The sequence below is a fragment of the Fringilla coelebs genome (genome assembly GCF_963513975.1).
Source record: "Fringilla coelebs genome assembly, chromosome: 1".
Classification (NCBI taxonomy): domain Eukaryota; kingdom Metazoa; phylum Chordata; class Aves; order Passeriformes; family Fringillidae; genus Fringilla; species Fringilla coelebs.
Window position 1 is genome coordinate 66,296,146 of NC_140028.1, and position 18,966 is coordinate 66,315,111.

Genomic DNA, 18,966 nt, shown 5'->3' on the forward strand with positions numbered 1-18,966 from the left:
TTGATATTGTAACAGCACCCAAGAAAACAGATAGCTAATTTTTAAATTTCCATGTAGGTTGAGAGGAAATGCTCCCAATAATTAGATGACTAGCTCTATCAAGGGAAGCTCAGCACAGCTGAGTACTGTGCATGTAGTAGAGCTGCCTTCAAGGGGAGAGTTGTGTGTGCCAACATTTATTGTTTTCTCCTTTCCATTGCTGCGTACAAAAAAATCAGAAGAAAAATGCTTTACTCCCTAGAATTCTCACTAAAGTTGAATATTAGTAGAATATTCATTAGAGATTTATCAACATGTTTGTTGATAAATGGTGATGAAGGTTAGTTAGGAACTTATTGTACCCTTGGTACTAGACTAGCTATGTAATGCAGATTACTTCCTTGTACAGGCTTCCTTATTGCAGTTGCTACCTAAGGTCAGGCTGTGCACTGACTTGCAAGAGAATTGAATAAATCCATTTAACATGAAATAACAGACTTTGACATTTGGCTGAGACAGAGGTTTTTTTAAAAAAGATGTTTCCAACACATCAGTTTCCATGGGATAAATACGTTGTTTCCAAAATTTGACAGCCCAGAAATTTATCAGAATAAAAGGTTATCTCCAAGTCAGAAATGGAAATGTATCCATGATTGTATATGACGTTTTCCTTTTTTCCTTTGTTTCCTCATTTTAATAAGAGCAACTAGGTAATGCATCCGTAAGCTGGGAGCCAAATTTGCCCTTTGACACAGATTTCCTGTTGGTTAGAAACAAGTGGGATCCATGTGATTGGGAAATTAAAGCATGGTCTTTTATATTTATGCTGTTTTAATGTAGGCTATGGTCCTACAGTCATTTATGCAGTAAAAATTCCCATCAAATTGAACAGCAGCATGAGGATCAACAATGGCAATTTTCTCTTAGTAGGGTTTCCTACTAAGCAGCAAGAAGCTGCCTCCTGCTCCCAGCCGTGGCAGAGTGCAGCCTCACACTGCTCACGGGACTCAGTGGCTGTGATCACATTTCATCCAGCCAGCGGTCTTTTCACTTGCTGCCTATAAAGTGGCAATGGATCAATTTTAAACTGACCCCAATGACTTTTAAAGCTTTTACCATAGAAGGAGCTGATTTTCTGTAAGCCTTCCCAATTCCTTTGGCTCTTGAGTCTTCTCTGTTTTTTTCCTAGTTGGAGGTAGTTTGTTGGCAGGAATTATGTTGTTGTGGCCACAGTGCTTTTGTAACTTGTTTATTCTCAAACATCTCTGCAGTCTTTATCCTGTCATTTTTTAAACAGTGTTGTACAAATCCAGATTTTTGACACACCCTTCTTTCTTTCTTCCCAGCATCAGTTCAGTTTTTGTTGTTCTACAAAGGACCAGCAATGTCCCACCTTACAGCGTTTCAAAATGATTTTGCCTCGTTTCCCTTATGACATGCAGATTCATACAATACTTCAGGTTAGAAGGGATCTCTGGAATGGCATGTTTCACCAAACAGGGCTACCTTTCAACGTAGGTTATGTTGCTCAGGACTGTGTCCAGACTAGTTTTGAGTTATCCCCAAGAATGGAGGTGACACAGCCTCTCCAAGAAACCTGTTGTAGTGATTGGCTGCCCTCTTGGGGGAATACTTTCTTCTTTATCTTTGATCTGAATTTTCCTTCCTGTACAGTGTATATCTGAGAATAGTCTGGCTTTGTTTTGTCTTTAACTCCTCTCTCTTTAATTAATTAAGATGGTAATGTGATTTCCTGAAGCGTCCCTCCTCTTCTTCAGATGAGAGAACACCATCTTTCAGTCTTTCTCTGTAGGATATGTGCTTCAACTTCCTGGCCATTTTAGTGGGCCACTGTTGGACTCAATGCAGTTTACAAATACTGAAGACACAAAACTGAACACAGAAATCCAAACGTCTTTTGAGTGTTGGGCAATAGGAATAACCACTGCACCTGTATCCATGCTGCTAATACTGTGCAGTATATGTCTGGGATGCCACATAAATGCACTGGTTGCACACACTCAGCTGGAGATCAGTGTCTTGCTTTCTATGCAAATTAGCTATCATGCACTGTCCATTCCTCTAGACATTTGTGGAAAGCCTCAGGGGTTGGAGAGCCTCAGGGGTCTTCAGTGATCTTGATTCCCCCCTATTGGATCAGCTTTTGGTTGACAGTCCATGCCTGCCTCTCTTGTATTGTATTGTCTTCAGAAGCCAGAACAAGGATGTTTGTACCAGAGAAGTGCAGCCCTACCTGCTGATGATCACCTTCTCCAGTCACATCCTGTTCTTTCTCACACTGTTATTACAAATAGTCCTTGGTTGGCTCCACAAGTACCTGGCCATTGGTGTTTGAGACATATACATTAGCCCTCCTAACTTCTAGGCTTCTACATATGGGCAGATTGAAATTGTGATTTGCATTTTCTTTCTTTCTTGGGAGAAATACCACTGTGAGCAGTGGGAGGATGGTATATCCCTCTGGATGTGGACAGGGTAATGGTTTTGAGCACCTTGGAAATATTTTGACATGAGTTTAGATATTCCTGATGTTCTGGACAAATAAAAGAGGTTTACCAGAGAGTGCAGTGGGTCTCAATGCTGGTCAGTATCATAGAGAGACAAGACCATAGCTTCTTTTGGAGAAGGTGGCCTGTACATGATATTTATTTCTAGGACTCTTAATTTTTTGGCCTGTTTGGTCACTGTGGAGGTTTTCCATGCCTCTTGCCTACATGTACACATGCTAAAATGAGGGTCTACAGGCACAACAGCAGAACCTAGCATCTTTATGAACCTTTTTATTATTACTTGAGGGAAATAAATGGCTCTTTGCATTATGCATGAGCATGCTGTGGCACTGCATTACTGTGTCTTCCATTAATATGTCTTGTTCTCTTTCTTTATCAGCTAATGCTCATGATAATTTCAGGGGTGCATCTCAACACTCAAACAAATTAATATCATAACCCAAACAGGTGGAAGAACACTATATTAGGCTTTTGCATATTCTGATACATGAAACAGTCAGACAGTCATATTTTAACAACATTATCAAAACAGAGATATATCTGTGTAATAAAATTTACCGTTGCTGTAACATTACACTTACAATGATTATAATAAAAATGCAGTGGTTGTTTGCTACATTAATTAGCTGTTGATTTAATGTTATACAAATGTGATTCCTTTCAAGTAATCATATTTCTTGCTGACATTTCTGAATAGAACTACCAATTGGTTAAACATGGGTAAATAGCAGTGCTGATTATAGGTAAGCCACAGAAGAAAACAGTGGAATAATTTTAAATTTTTTAACATGTTACTTTCCAAGCCATGTTATTGTTATTAAAAACTTTTGATGCATTAACAACACCTTTTTGAATAAACACAGACCTTTGATATCCACTATACAGCCAATGCTGCCAAAGAAGGTATGTTTTCTCTCTGAGGTGAACTTTTTTGTGAGATCCTGTATTTCTGTATCTCCCAGCAAGTCCAGCAGCCAAAGCCCTTTGTGAAATACTTAGCGGTTTACTCCACTCCATCTCAAGGTGAAATCAAGGGAGACTTTTAGTGGTTTCAAATTTATTGCAATGTCAAGGTGTCTCTGTAAGTGTTGAAAAATTTTTTACCTCATGAAAAGCAAATAATATGATCCAAATGTGAAAATACGTACAGCTAAACTGTCTTCTTCCTTGACTTCCTGGCTGCCAAACCTCTTTGAAACTCAGAAGACACAGCTAACCTGTGCTAGTAGGGCAGTTTCATGCATCTTCTTCATAATGAGGGTGCTTGTAGAATCCCTCTGCCTCTTGCTTACCTGTGCAAACCAAAGCCACATTCTCAAGTGATGTCACTGTCTGTTTTTGGTGGGGTTTATTTCCAACAACTTGTGCTTAACTTGCTCGATCTGAGGGATGGACCTGCATGATTTCCATCAAGAGTGGTCCTGACCTTTGGTAAAATTTATGAGTCTGAAAAATTACATGTTTAATCAGATGTAAATACTTCATTGGTTGAATCCCTAAAAACAAAAGCTAGACTTCTTAATCAAAATGGTTTTTTCTAGTGACTGTATAACAGTCTATAAAGTGGAGGTGGCTTGGGGATTAAGAATATGTGGTATTTGCTCTAGGCATTTAAAAAAAATTTTTTTTTTGGCTATCTCTTGTATAGTTTTTCTTCATATACTGTGGTATTTTCTTGGCTTCTTCCCTCCTATTTCTATTAAAAGAACATGCAATATTTCTTGTACATACAGATATATTTTTTTTTGTGTAAGACATTTGCCTAATCAATAAACCATCAATGCCATCAGATTTCAACTTAATGTCTTTAGAACTCTGCATGAGGGTTTTCTACATTTGCAAAACTATAATTAGCCAGGACTTTTTTGAGCGGTATTGGGAGTTAAAGTCAGCCAAGTTCATTCTCAGTTTGTTTAAACAGCAACAAGCCATTTCAGTCAATCATGTGTACTGGTAAGTTGTTTCACAGAAAGCTATGCAAAGTGCACTAAAAACATCCTTTTTTTTTTCCTTGAAAAGACAGTTAAAAACTGTAAAAGTTGTATTTCAGAGACTGATTAGCATGTGAAATTTTAATCTGCCTGCAATCTACACAAAGTGACAAATTCTGGCTTTTGCAAATCTGCAATGGTCTGGGTTTAAAAATTCATTTGCTATCAGAACTCCGCATCTTGCATATCCAAAAACTACTACACATTTTGTATTTGGATTCAAATTTTTACGATACTCACACATCAAGGTGATACAAAAAACCTGGGAAACTAAGAAAAAAAATACACTAAAGAGCTGTTGTACAAAATATGGTTTGGTAGAATATTTTCTTCATTGTTTTATTTGTTCAAAACAATATTTCTTCTGAAGGACTGAGTGAGGAAGAAATATATACTCACACATGAACCTCAGGCCATAGAAAACCCTTTACCTTGAATTTTTTGTTTGGCAGAGAGAGCTGAAGGAATCAGAAGGCAAAAAGGTGAACAAAAAGTAAATTATGATTTTAATTGCTTTGCTTTGGAAAGCTAGAGCCACTGGCCTCTTTGCTGCCTTGTCTTTTCTTTTGTAAGACTTGCAGATAGCTCTGGTGGTAGAACCAGAAGGACCCACACAGCCATGAACAGGTTTTAATAGCCTGCTCTTAGCCAACTTAAACTTCCCTTCTGGTAAATAGTGTCAGGCCTCCACTCCAGAAGATAATTCCATTTATCTCTTACTGTCTGGACTAAGATATAAGCATGCATTAAAATCTTAAGTCTCTAGTGGGACACAAGCCCACATTTAAAACTAGGTATGTGTTTAACTGCTGTTCAGAACAGGGCTTTTCTTTTTTATTAGCAGGCTTTATTTTTAATTACAGGAGCACAAAGAAGAACAGCATGGCAGTGTTTGGTTTTTGGTGTTGTTTTTAATTTTTGGCTCATTCTATGTTCTTGTAAACTAAATATTTTTAGGCAAGTGGTTTGCACTGTCAGCTTTGGAAAAAAAAAAGCAAAACAGAAGCACATCCAGTTAAAGTTAGCAGGCAGACTTCAAGTTCTTAATTATTTAAGACTTAACTATTTTTATTTTTCTTGTTGTGTGACATATATCAAACCCATTTTCACACTTGCAAAGACGAAATTATCTACCCTGGGAGGCGTTATTGCTCTACTTCTGGCTTTCTTGTTTCTGAAAAGTGCAAAAGAAAACAGCCAAAGATATCAGTCATCCCTTGTGCTTTAAATATAGAGGACCTTAAGAATGGAAGAAGAAGGTGTTTGGTACATGGTGAAAACCATATAGTTCTTGAAAGCCACATCCATTTGTCAACCTCTAGGAACTCTAGTCTGTATAATGCTCCTTGGCAAAGTTTCATTGTTTTGCTGTCCCCACAGGGCAAAAGCTTTTTCTTCTATCCAAATTCATCCTCTCTCATTTCATTTAATATCTTTTGCCCCACATCCTCACACCATTCCAGAGCTTGTCTCTGTCTTCTTAATGACCTCCTCACAGGTGAGGGAAGGCTGCTGTTAGATCCTCCTGAAGTCCTCACCTTCAGAGGCTAAAACCCCTGCAGGTCATGTGCTCAGCCTTGATGTTCCTCCACTGAATTAGCTGCACTTGATCACTGTCTTTACTGTGCTGGAGGCCTGAAACTTCGGTGCTCCTGATGATTGCTTCATAGAAGAGGATGGTGGGCTGTGCTTCAGGTTATCCAGCCCAGGATGCTGCTTGCCTTCCTGGCTGTCAGGCCCATATTCCCTTTTGTGTATATATCTTTATCTAAAAGGGAATGTTACTCAATTGCTAAAACACTATAGAGCTAACCAAGCCCCCCATGGCAGGTGCTGGTGAACTGCTTACCCTTGGCAGAATTGCTTGGTCTCACTCAAAGTGCTCCATTATTCTCCTACTAGATGTAGCTGATCCTGGGGTCTGTAAAGGCTGGGTACTTTGGTCTGTCATATATTTGGTGAATTGTAAGTGCTCTGTGTGCACATTTTCCCAGATGTGATACCTGCTAATCCCTGGCGACAGTGACCTGCTATTTTGAGCATGGAGTTGATGCATTATTGATTAATCCAGTTTAGACTGCACTTAAAGTGGTTGTACTCTAATTACATCTGTGTCTAGAAATAATAGTTTAGCATTTCAGAGGCTTCTTGGAAGAGATGGAGTTTTCTGTACTGCAGCATATTTATTCTGATGGTATTTTTGTCTTAGCAGGAAAAATAAAGTATATCTTTTAACAGAGTATTCTTTTAATCTGGTTGTTTTTATATAGCAATAATTTCTCATTAGTAAGCTTCATTTTCCTTGTGGATGTTTCATTCTAGCAGTAAAATTTGTTGCTTCCAAAGAAAATAATACATCACTTGAAACCACTATACTGTAATCTCAAAAAATAGCTTCTTTGGTGAGCCTTTTCCTTTCTGTGTATCTGTGTGTGACTTTTTGGTCAGTTACTCATGTTTTATTAATGCTGAGTTCTTTCAAAATATTTTATCTTCATAGTTTCTGACTGTGCCCATTCGTATAGTCTCTTGCTTTCTGACATTGAGAGTGGAGATGTAGCTAAATTTCATGGTTTAAAAAATAGGTCTCCAGGTAACTTTCAAATAAAAATGTTTTATTTTCTTTATGGGTACTAATAAGTACCCCTTTAGCATCATGTTGATTGTGAAACATTTCAGATTGTACTGCTGATGGAAGTTGGCTTTATGTAGTAATTTGAAAAGAGGAGATTTTCACACATCCTCTGTGTGATTTCTTGGGTGAATAATTTCAATAAAATTATCAGCTAAAGTACAATCAGTTTAAAATATAGTCAGTTATTAATTAAAAGACAGTTGAATGTCACAAACTGTTATCATTATTAGTAGGGGCTATAGGTGTGTTACTTAAGCCTAAATTTCAGAAGTGCTATCAAATCAGTGCTTCATGTTCTGTATGAATTTTGGATTTCATTCAACATTTAAGATACAAATGTTTACCATGAATCTCCTCTCCTTTTTGCTCTGATAGTGCATAAAATAGCTGATGCATACTGTGGCGCTTGATGTGTTAGGTAGTGTCTGGGGAAGGTAGTCTCTTTCCTGAAAAATTTATTATCTAGTTTTAGGAGCAGGAACTGCAGGTGGGCAAAGATATTTAAGGGAGCATAGTGGAGCCAGCAGACAAGAGAGAAGAACTTAAGAAGTAACAGTGGTAATGCCCCACTTGTTGAAAGAAAATTTATTCTGGAGGGTAGTGGAGGTGGAAGGCAACAAGGGAGAATTTTAATTGTATATCTATAAGTGGATATTGTGCTAGTGGATGCTTGCTGCAAGCTTTTGCTAGAGCAGGATTGGAGCTGTTTGAAAATACAAAAGTGGTGAGGTTTGTGGCAGAGATTCAAGAATCCAAACCTTGGCAGTGGAGAACAAAATTCCCTTTTTGTTTCAGTTGAGATGGGGAGAGGTACTTGGGGACAGTGAGTTGGTCAAAGTGTCAAAGGGAGAAGCTGTTTCCTGCAGTAGAATTTGAACTAGCAGGGAATGGGAGAAGGCAGTGATCCTCATGGACACATGGAAACAGGCATGCCTTGGGACATTATAGCAGGTTGTGTAAGTGTAGTTTAGCTAATGCTCTGAAGGATTCAAAGCAGTTAATTATTTAGTTATTTCTCTTTGAAACACTTTATTGAAATAAATGTTTGAAATTAAATAATACTGGTAATGTGTTTGGAACACATTACCTTAGAGAAAGGTATGAGAAGCCTTAGAGAAATAAATGTTCATACTTATCAACATTTTCTTATCTAAGCAGCATTTATTTGGGAAAAATTTCATGGAATTGCTAGCAAGAATGTCAGTTTGTAACATCTGAGATACAACACTTAATCATGTAAATGTCTAAATGTTACAGAGAAATGGCAAAGACCTGAGCCTGTGCCAGGGCCTCAGCCTGTAGCTTTCCAAGAATAGCAGAGGATCAAAGTACAGTGTACCTCAATTGCTGCACAAAGCACTGGTTGCAAAAGAGCAACAGGGTATGTACAAGAACATTGCAGTGCTTGTCGTTTTCTGACCTGGGTTTCTGAGCATCAGATACCAAGTATTCTGCAAAAGCACAAAGGGAAAAGAGAGATCAAGGGGAGGAGGAAATCTCCTAAGTTTTTGAATTCCCTGATGGCTCAGTTTCTACTCAATATAATAAGTAAAAATGCTTCTTGAGTTATTGTACAAAATATAAACCTTTTTAGCAGCTATGTATCATGACTTAAAAGCTAATTTCTCTTTGGTTTCTCATTCAGAGTAAAATAACAGTACCTCTGTTGATCGTAAAGGAATGCAAGCTTGTGGCAGATGTATATTTTTTTTCTTCCTTTGTAATATGACTGAGCAATATCTGAGAATCATAAAAAGCTTTATCCTCATGAGAACAATAAGGACAATAAAGTCACAAATGGTCTCCATATGTCCATAAGAAGTCTTATGCACTGAAAAAAGTAGATATCACAAGACTGTAAGGCTTTTTCTTTCTCTTAAATCGACAGTCAATTAGCTTTGTCTGGGGACCACACAGAAGCTCTGTTCCTTTGCATAGCTTTTAAGATCTTTACAACTACTCTAGAGTAATTTTCTTTTTATTTACATGTTTTTTTCCCTAGCTTAAAGGGATAGTTTTTGGTCTGTGCATATACACAGATGTGTATCTAAGCAAAACAAAATTTGTGTTTGATTTTGCTTGTGCAGTCTGCCTGGTTGTAAAGTGTTTTTCAAGGCTGTGCTGTAAACTTTGCCAATTCTGCAGCACACACAAGCTTTCAGAAGGCAGTCAGAGCCATCCTGAAGTTCCTTGGGGAATTTAGATTGTTTTGTGTGAATACAGCATCTCTCACAGCAGCATCCTGTGGGTGAGCCGAGTTTCTTGTGTAGTAACAGAATGCAAATAATTACACTACAACAATGACCAAATCTGTGTGTGTACTCCAAGTTCATGGTAAGAGGAACTGAAATTCTGGGAGATGGTATTTGGGATTTTCTTTTAAAGCTCAGTCCTTTTCTTTTAATCTCACCATTACATGTTAAGTGAAGGATGAAGGCAATGGAAACAGTTACAGATTTGCTAAAATTTGCACTAAAAGTGCAATAATATGAAAAATATTAATTGCAACATTTCATTTCTTATAAAACAATAATAACTTATAATTCTCATTATTACTTAGTATGTGGAGTTATTGTGATAAAAGATTAACCTTGGCACTTACATTTAAAGAAAAGTGTAGGCACAGATGTCTTTGAAGACACCTGCACTGCAGCTTGATGGAATATTATAAACAAAGTAGTTTTCTTTATCTAGAATTTCTTTCTTAGAGACCTTCAGAACACAACATTCATGTGAAAAAAGAATCAAAAAAGGCTATGCTAAAATCCATTATGAGTCTGCTCAACATCCCCCCCCTGTTCTGCCAGCCTACATGCAGTAAGAGGGCAGAGTACTTTCATTTTGCTGCTTGACCCTGTGGTTAAACAAAAATAGTCAGTATGGCTCAACATTGAGTAAAGAACTGTTGAATAGCCTATAAAATTGTTATGATATTTATGGCATTTGAATCATTTGTGGGGGTTGAGGAAGAAGGATGAATGTGAAAAATTGACTGTGTAATGTCTCCGTTCAAGAAGATTCTTAGGTATGTGTGTAATTGCAGACAAATTGAAAACAATGGGTAAAGGTGGAGAGTTAAAGACATGCTTAAATACTCTCCTTGCCAAGGCTTAAGCACCCAATAAACCTGCAGTGCACTTGCAGTACAGATATGTCATGTCAACCCTCCCTTTCTAACTTTAGTGAAGTGTTATGGGTACATCTGCTGCTTCCAGTGAAAAATAGACAGGATTTGAAGTGATAGCTGTTGCTGCAAGAGTTTTCTGTAATGGCTGCCAAATGAGAGGGAGGAGGGGAGTACAGCAGCAGAGGAAGCAACAACCTTCCTGCTTCAAGAAAAGAAACAAATCAATCAGTAGCTCTGTGCAGGGAATTGGAGAACCTGCCCAACATCTGTCAGATGAAAACTGACATGCTGCAGCAGAATCTGTTTTATTGCCAACCACTGTGGGTGTTTTGCCTTCAGAAGTGTATTCCAAGAGCTTTTTGAAGTTCTTTATATGGTATAAAGGTGGTGTATCAGTGGCACTGCATCCCTACATAGATGAAGCAGTAACTCAAGAGTCAACAGAGTCAATAAATATCAACAGAGCTTTCTATCTTTCATATTCTTCTGTAATGATCGTGTTTCTGGATTACTGCAAGCAATGTGACATTGATACAACCAGACTTCTAGCCCAAATGTGCAGCGAGTACACTAGAAATGGTAGCGGTTGTTTCAGCAGCAGTAAATGGTTGGGAGGGAGGTCTCAGTAGAGTACAGAAATTGCCCAGTTCATGATAGTGTGCAGAAACACCATTTTAACCTCAGGAGCTTCCTGGGAAGTGCAACACCTTGGAATAGGACTGTCCACCAAGTGTATCCCACTCTTTATAGTTTGTGCTGTTTTGTTGTAAAGGTAACTATTGATTTTGTCTAGTGGGAAAGACAAGGTGAACAAAAATACAGCTAGGATCTTTTAGAATAGGAAATTTTGGGGGGAGAGAGCAAGGGCTCTTAGCTTCCTGCCTCTAACTGTATGAACCCAACCAGAATGTATATTTCTACAGGGACAGTGATATAAACAAAATGGTAAGACAGGTAAATGAATCACTGAGTGCTGATACCCAGCTCTAGCATTTTACTGGTGAGCTTGACTCTAAGGAGTAGCAAGAGTTGGCGACCAGAAGTAAAGTGGCCAAATCTACTCTGAGCTATACAGACTTATAGAATCACAAAAGCATTAAGGGTGGAAGAGACCTCTAAGTTCATCAGGTCCAACCTTTGACTGAAAACCACATTGTCAACTAAACCGTAGCACTAAGTTGTATGTCCAGTAATTTCTTGAACACTTCCAGGGACGGTGACTCCACCACTTCCCTGGGCAGTCTGTTCCAATGCTTAAGCATGTTTCAGTGAAGAAATTATTCCTCATATCTAACCAGAACCTCCCCTGGCACAGCCTGAGGCTGTTTCCTTTTGTCCTGTCACTGGTTGCCTGGGAGAAGAGACTGACCTGGCTACAACCTCCTTTCTGGTGTGTTGTAGAGAGTTGAAAGGTCACCCCTGAGCTTCCTTCTCTCCAGGCTGAACAACCCCAGCTCCCTCAGCCGCTCTTCATGTGATTTACTCTCTAGACCCTTCACCAGCTCCCTTGCCCTTCTCTGGACATGTTCCAGCACCTCAATGTCTTTGGCCTAGAACTGGACAAGGGAGGTGCAGCCTCAGCAGTGCTGCATACAGGGGGACAATCACTGCCCTTGTCTTGCTGGCCACACTGATTTTGATACAGGCCAGATGCCATTGGCCTTCTTGGCCGAGTGGGCATGTGCTGACATGTTCAGCTACTGTTGACCAGCACCCATAAGTTCTTTTCAACTGTGCAGTTTTCCAGCCACTCTGCCCATAGCACTGAACAGGGGTTTTGTGACTGAAGTGCAGGACCTGGCGCTTCGCTTTGCTGAACCTCATGCCATTGTCCCCAGCCCATCAACCTAGCCTGTCCAAATACATAGCAATACATGCAGTGCCAAGCATACTGTAATGACCACTGGCTTAGCAAACAAGCCAGTTCAGTCTTGAATAAAAGTCTGATTGATAGCTGCCCAATCTCAACAGAGCAAGAGTTTGCCTAATAATTTGATCAAATTTGCTTTCTTGAAGGTTTTGTGCAACAGGCTGTAACTGTACCTTTATTTTTATATTGGTATGAAAATATTGGTACATAGAGAAATGTCAAAGTTTCAAAACAATCAGACTGTAAGTTTGAAAATATCTATGCAATTCTTGCCCTTTTCTTTGTTGAAAAATTATGCATAATGAAAGAGAGCCCAATAGAACTATAATGTGAATGAGCAGCAACACAAAAAATGTCTTGTACCCTTCACATTTAATTGTCTTTGAATCACAAGCAAAGTACATTTGGAATGAGCCCTTCTGCTTTTTATAGCAGACCACTTACTGTTTCTGACTTCTTCTGCTAATACTCATAGGTAACTTACTGTGATGGTGTCTCTTGACAATTCATGCATCTACCTTTGTTTTAGGGACATGGAGTTTTGAGTTGCAGCCAGATGGTCTAGACAGATGATTAAAAAGTGTGAAATGATACACCAGAGCACTTACCTCCTGGTGCTCTGTCACATTGAACAAACACTTAATGAAATCTGAAGTGTAATAGCTAAAAATACATACTGCAGTACAATGGACTTTCACACATCCTTCTGGGATTTAATTGTCTTTAAGTATGGCTTCTGAAAAAAAATTGCCTTTTGATACTATTTCTGGACTAATTCCTAGTAAGCTGATGACCATAAACTGGGCATAGAACATAATTATTTATTCTGTGTATGGAATTTCATATCACTTACTCTGGAAATTGTCCATAAAAATAAGGCTGTTCTTCAGCATGGTTTGTTATTCACAACATAATTTGCTGACAACCGTGTTAAAGACAATGCTTGCCAGAAATTAATTTTGAGGTCTTTTAATTCAAAATTTGACCCTTTTAATGAGATACAGCCTGTGTGTTAAGCTTCTGCCTTTGTCCTTTAGAACACAGCTCTTATAATCAGATTTCTAATGTACAATTACAAGTTCAGTATTTACCTTCCTAGAACATTCTGCAATCATTTATGCTTGCTGTGCATTTGCTGGAATGTTTGCAGAAAGCAATGTACAAAGGGCACAGACGTACACACTTTGAGTGTCCTTAGAACTTTGAATAAATATTCATCAAATATATTCACTTTTCATTCTGCTCCTCATAATATCAGACGTTACCAAAGCTAATATCAAAGCATCAAAGATGTGACAAATCTTCCAAAATGGTATTGAAATTATGATAGGTAGAGTTTAAAAGTACACACCAGAAACAGAGTAGATTTTAACTGAATAAGCTTAGTAAACAATGTAATTCTGTTGTAATTCAGCTTGTAATTCTGTTCTCTCGCTTCAAGCATATGAAATGTTACATGATACTACTGGAATTTGAGCTGAGGGCTGTGGAGAGCAGCTTTAGTAGATCTCTAAAGCTCTGATCAGATCTTACTGCTCACATCCCCTCTGGTATGTATTTGAGAAGAAATCACTTTCACAAGAACTAACTTATTGTAATGTGGTGGTGCAGGGTAACACAGAGGCTATTGCAATTTCTGTTTGTTGTGGAATGTATTTTTTCCAGCCATTAATAAAGCTTTCCAATTTTGGTGAATTTATGGAATGCCTATATTCCCTAGTGCAAGAGGGTTATAGGTTAAATCTATGTCTAGTGAAAGATTTATTCACTTAATTACATTTTTCCCAAAAGGGTTTCATCACTATATAAGATAATACATGAATGTACCCAGGCTTTTGTTTTAGCTTGAATACACTTTCAGAACTTTTGGATCCCAGTAGCAATAATTTTAGGCCATACTTTACCTTGAAATGTAATCAAGGGTAGAGGGCTTCCTTCTATGCAACTGTGAGCATGTAACAACACACATGGCCCTACACATGCATATATTGACAGGAATTGCATCAGTGTTGTCACAACCATTACTTCTGCTAAAATGACCACACATTTACCAATGAAAATGAGACCAATTAACCCCTTCCCTGAACAACAACAAAACTAGAAAATCATGTAGTGAGGAGCAAATCTTTTGTCAGTCCATGAACATGGACAGTACTGTGAAATTATCCAAGTTTGAATGAGGCAATTTCAGTGTATCTGCATGAATTCAAGAAGAATGGGTATTCCTGCTTTTCTAGTTCAACACATGGTGTCAACTCAAGTGGTGAAAGGCTAAAGTGCAGATTTCAGTTATCAGCTGCAATGTTACTTCACTTCATGTTTTGTTAAAGTCACTGATACCTGGAATAGGAAAGAGAAAATTTTGCAGATGTTCCAAACTGTTAATCATCCCAATTAAAATAGCACTTAAAAGAAGTCAAAAATGCTGAGGTTTTTCCATCCTGAGTTGCTGGGTTCTTTCTGCTTTTGTTCTGTAAAGAAACTTGAACTTAAAAAGTCAACTTAATCACTGTTTTAAAGGTGTGATCTGTGGCTCCCCGGAAGATGCTGAGTATTTTGTTTCAGCTCAGCATGGTGTGTCATCTTGTGCATGGCAATATCCTATGTGAGTAGTCCTCTCCTCATTTTGAGAATCTTTCCCTGACCTGTTTTGTTTGTTTGTTTGTTTTGTTGGGTTTTTTTGGTTTTTGGTTTTTTGTGGTTTGTTTTTTTGGTGGTTTTTTTTTTTTTTGTGGCTTTGCTATGCAGGGTGGTGCATTTGGAATGCCATAAATAGGTTCTAAGTATTACTTCTTCTTGTAATTTGCTCTAAATTGAAATTTAGATTGTAGTTCAGTGATGAATTTGCTTTCAGAATGTTTCCCAGAATATAGTCAACATAGGTTCCATATATGAATCAACCATCTCACGTCTGGATTTCCTGGCCTCCTGAGGCAGGTTTCTACCTTCTAGAGACTGGGTAGTGACAAAAACAGAAATTCAGGGCAGCCACTACATTTTCTGACTTAAATTTTCTGCCTAGGAGCTCTACAAGATGAGATTGAAATGTCTAAGGATTTCACAATATGAAATTGTGGCTGTTAATACATGTTTTTCTTCTTATTATCACTTCTTATTTCTTCAGGTTTTCAAAAAGAAAGGGTTATTTCATATGCACCTTCTGATGTGAATTTTCCAGTCAATAGTGTCTAAATTTATATCAGGATTAGCTAACGGGACACTTCAAACAACATTGGTTTCAGGTTTTAATTGTCATGTCAATTTTGGTTTGGACAGAATTATCTTCAGAAAAGATTGGAAGAATAGCAGCAAGTCACAAAATAATTCTCTTAGCTCTCTCTCTCTCACATATGCAGGATCTGGTTCCTGAGTTTTATTCATATTTTTTCTTCAATTAATAAAGCGATGGCTTTTATATGGATGTTTTGTGATCCTATGGGTTTAAGTTTCCTGTCAGCTGCTTTTTTTTTTGATTCTAAAAATGTCACTTGTGAGCTCCTTAAAATGCTTTTATTGTTCCCTTTTCCCTGCTGTTGTAGATTGCCGCCAACTTTGTTTTAAGGCTATCCCTCAACATTTATGCCTTGTTGCATCCATCATGTGTCAAACAGTTTCTCTGTCAACTGCCAGGAGCACTGGAAGCTCAATTGTCAGGATTTAAGGTGAATGAAGAGAGCCTTGACAGGCAGAAATGATGTTTCCTGTATGAAAAAACATCCATTCATAGTTTCTGGGAAATCTTGGGGCTGTCTGAGCCAACACAAGAATGTGGGAACAGCATGCATCAAACAAGCAGAAAAGCCTTTCACTCTTGAGTATTTCTGTAATTATAGTCACCAAGATGGTTTCACTAAGAATTTGTGTTAATGTGTTATTTCTAACTCACAAGCAATCAGATAGTCCAGTATTTTACCAAAGCATGAACCTTGCAGGTTTCAGGAGTTCATGTGCTGAGACTTACTGGCTGTTCTCTTCATATTATTGTCACTGCCCTTGAGGAAGTTTCTGCAGCTTTGTGTAAAACACTTCAATGCTCTTCCTAGGAAGCAGAATCAGAGCTATGCTGCTGAAGTGGGACATCACATCATATGAAAAACAAATGGCAAATAAATGGTGACCAGCTGTCTTCCAGGCTTCACTCAGGGCTTTTACCCCACAGCAAGGTGAAGTACAGACTGCTGTTGAGGATAAGTCCAAATTTGCTGCGGTACCTATGCCATGTAAAGTAAAATTCTGTTGAAATACATGAACAGATTTATGCAAGTCCTCTGTATTTTGAAAGCAGACTGAGGCGATTTCAGAATAACATCTTCATCTAAAGTAATTTCCAGACAAAAGCACAGTACTTGAAAAGCTACCCTTGATGAAATAAGGCCTATATATTATATATTTGGGAGCATTTACCATAGTCCCTGTCACCATAGTAACTGAGACCCAGATTTACAAAATCATGCAATTCCCTCTTAAGCACCTGAGTACCTCCAAAGTTCTGGGCCACATTTTTCAAGTAAATGTGAACTCACTCTACAGGCCTTTTATGAAATGCAAAAATTTATCCTTTCTTCATAATTCTTTTTTCCTTTTGAGCAAGAAAGCTCTGGCAGGGGGTCTGATGATTTTTTGTAGTCAGACCATCAATCATACTGTGACAATACATTGTAGAGGTGGTTCCAAGGGTTTATACTGGAAACAGTTTCTGAGCTTCTGGATATTTGGAATCAGAGTACTTCATCACCACTATGGGTACATTTTATGTAGTTGACTCGTTTTGACATGAAAGTGTTTTGTATTTGTTTACTTTCATGTTGTGTTTTGCAATTACTCCAGAGAAACATATTAATATTAAAGAACTGGCAGTGTATGTGTGATCACTGATGTGATCATATTTTATGTGTAGTTGACATGTTTCACAATTAGGATCAAGGCCTTGTTTCAGAGCAGGAATTGGAGTAGAAACCATCGAATAGACCTCAGCATTGGGAAGATGTCTTCCAAGTGGCTCATCCTACCAGGAAGGTCAGCAGCTATATTCTTCACAAGCTACAGACTCAAGTATATCCATTTTCTGATAACCACAAGTCAGAGTGATTGACTCCTCAATCTTCTGACAGAAGATGGTGGAAGAAGATTGTTAGCCATGTGAGAGTGCTTGGGACCCACACACCATGTCAGAAGTGTTGTGCTTAGATCCCTGGCACTTGGGATGGCTATGGACTTGCTTGGAGCAGGTGTAGAGAAACTCTGATACGTGAAGGATGCACAGGCTTATCTACACACCTCCTCTCCTCCTGCCTTTCAAACCTACCTTAGTCCCAGGCAACATCAGCCCTAAAAGGTTAAATAAGTAATGGCAGAGTCAGTGAGCATATGCCTGTGCTTGACTCACACACCACAGAATAAGCCTGGAGGGTGTGAGAGCTGCTGGGTTATGCTTTTGCAGCTATGCTTCCTTACTCATGCCTTACAGTCTAAAATATCAGGTAAGATGTAAGTCAAGCTTACTTGATATCAAATCCATTTTGTAAACTGGTCATGGACTCGTTGTCACGTGTCCATTCTCTGGCACCTACAGGAAAAAGAGATTGGCCAGTGTCAGTGTCTGAGGTATGTGACACACTGTTTCAGGAAAAAATTGCTGTAGTTTTTTAAATGGCTACAACACTACTACAGAGGCAAAAACAAACCACCATGGCTGAAGAGATCACAGACGTATGCAGTTTAGAGGCCAAACCTGATCTGGAAACAAATTCCCCTAAATGAAAATTAAACAAAGAATAATGTTAAAAAAGACTGGAAGCAATGGTATGGTATTTAAGGAAAAAGAAAGGCTAGCTTATAAGTTTTTTTAGCACCATAAAGAATATTTAATTTCTTATCTGATGTTATTTAAAAGGTCAGCCACTGTAAAAACTTGAGAGTGTAGAACCATCAGAACACCTAAGTGGGATTTTTTTTTCTGAAACAACCTTTACAAAATTTTATTTGTAAAATAAATTGGCTGCTGAAAACAGCCAATTGTTATGCTCCAGTTTCCAAGAATCAGAAAAGAAAATGTGCATTAGCTTCTCACCAATTACCAGCAAATATCTCTGTGGCAGGTAGGCAGGCCTTGTGGCAGTGATGCTTGCTGGCAGTAGCAACATTAATTCAACACTGCAACACCGAGTCTCCCAGCAGGAGCTCAGAACATGTGGAAAGGTCAGAGATCAGAATTTACAAAGTAAGATTGGGAAGAGGGATGTTTGCACTCCAAAGATGCTGAGGTTAAGCTGGGTGAGCATAGCTGTGTATGGTGCACTAGGCATTTTGATGCCTTTGGCATGCAGTGGAAGGATTTGGAAATGTCCTGGGTGAGACACCTTAGCCTAAGGCAGACCTCTAGTGTAGGTCAGATGAGGGTCTTGATGCAGAGCCTGTGGTCTTTGGATGGCTCTCAAGAGGGATTTGCTTTGGTGTCCACAGTGTAGATGTCTTACTGTGATACAAATTTCCATATGCACACCCTTTAATTTGTTCCTGTAGCCTGTGAATAGGTTTTTGCACATATTCGTGGTGGAAATGCACCTCTGGCTGGTATTGTGCTGTCTTGGATGTTCACCACTGAGGCAAATCTTATTGTGTTTGTTTCTGTTCAGGGGATGCCTTAATATAAAACTCATGGTCTGTGCTAGGTAAGAGGAAAAGCCAGTGATTTTAGGTGTTTGGTGTAACTTATGAAGAAAATACTGTATTGAAAACATTTCGTGGTGGAGTTGCCTAGATTACCAGCTGAGGTGTTATGCTAGTCCATGCACAAAACCTTCCTGTATTTGTTTTTAACTTTACTTCCTCCT

General features: G+C 38.5%; 1 protein-coding gene across 1 annotated transcript in view; it reads left to right on the forward strand.

Moving 5' to 3' along the window:
* MOCOS (molybdenum cofactor sulfurase) overlaps positions 1-18,966 on the forward strand; it is a 208,182-nt gene that overhangs the window by 56,134 nt on the left and 133,082 nt on the right. The window lies entirely within an intron of this gene.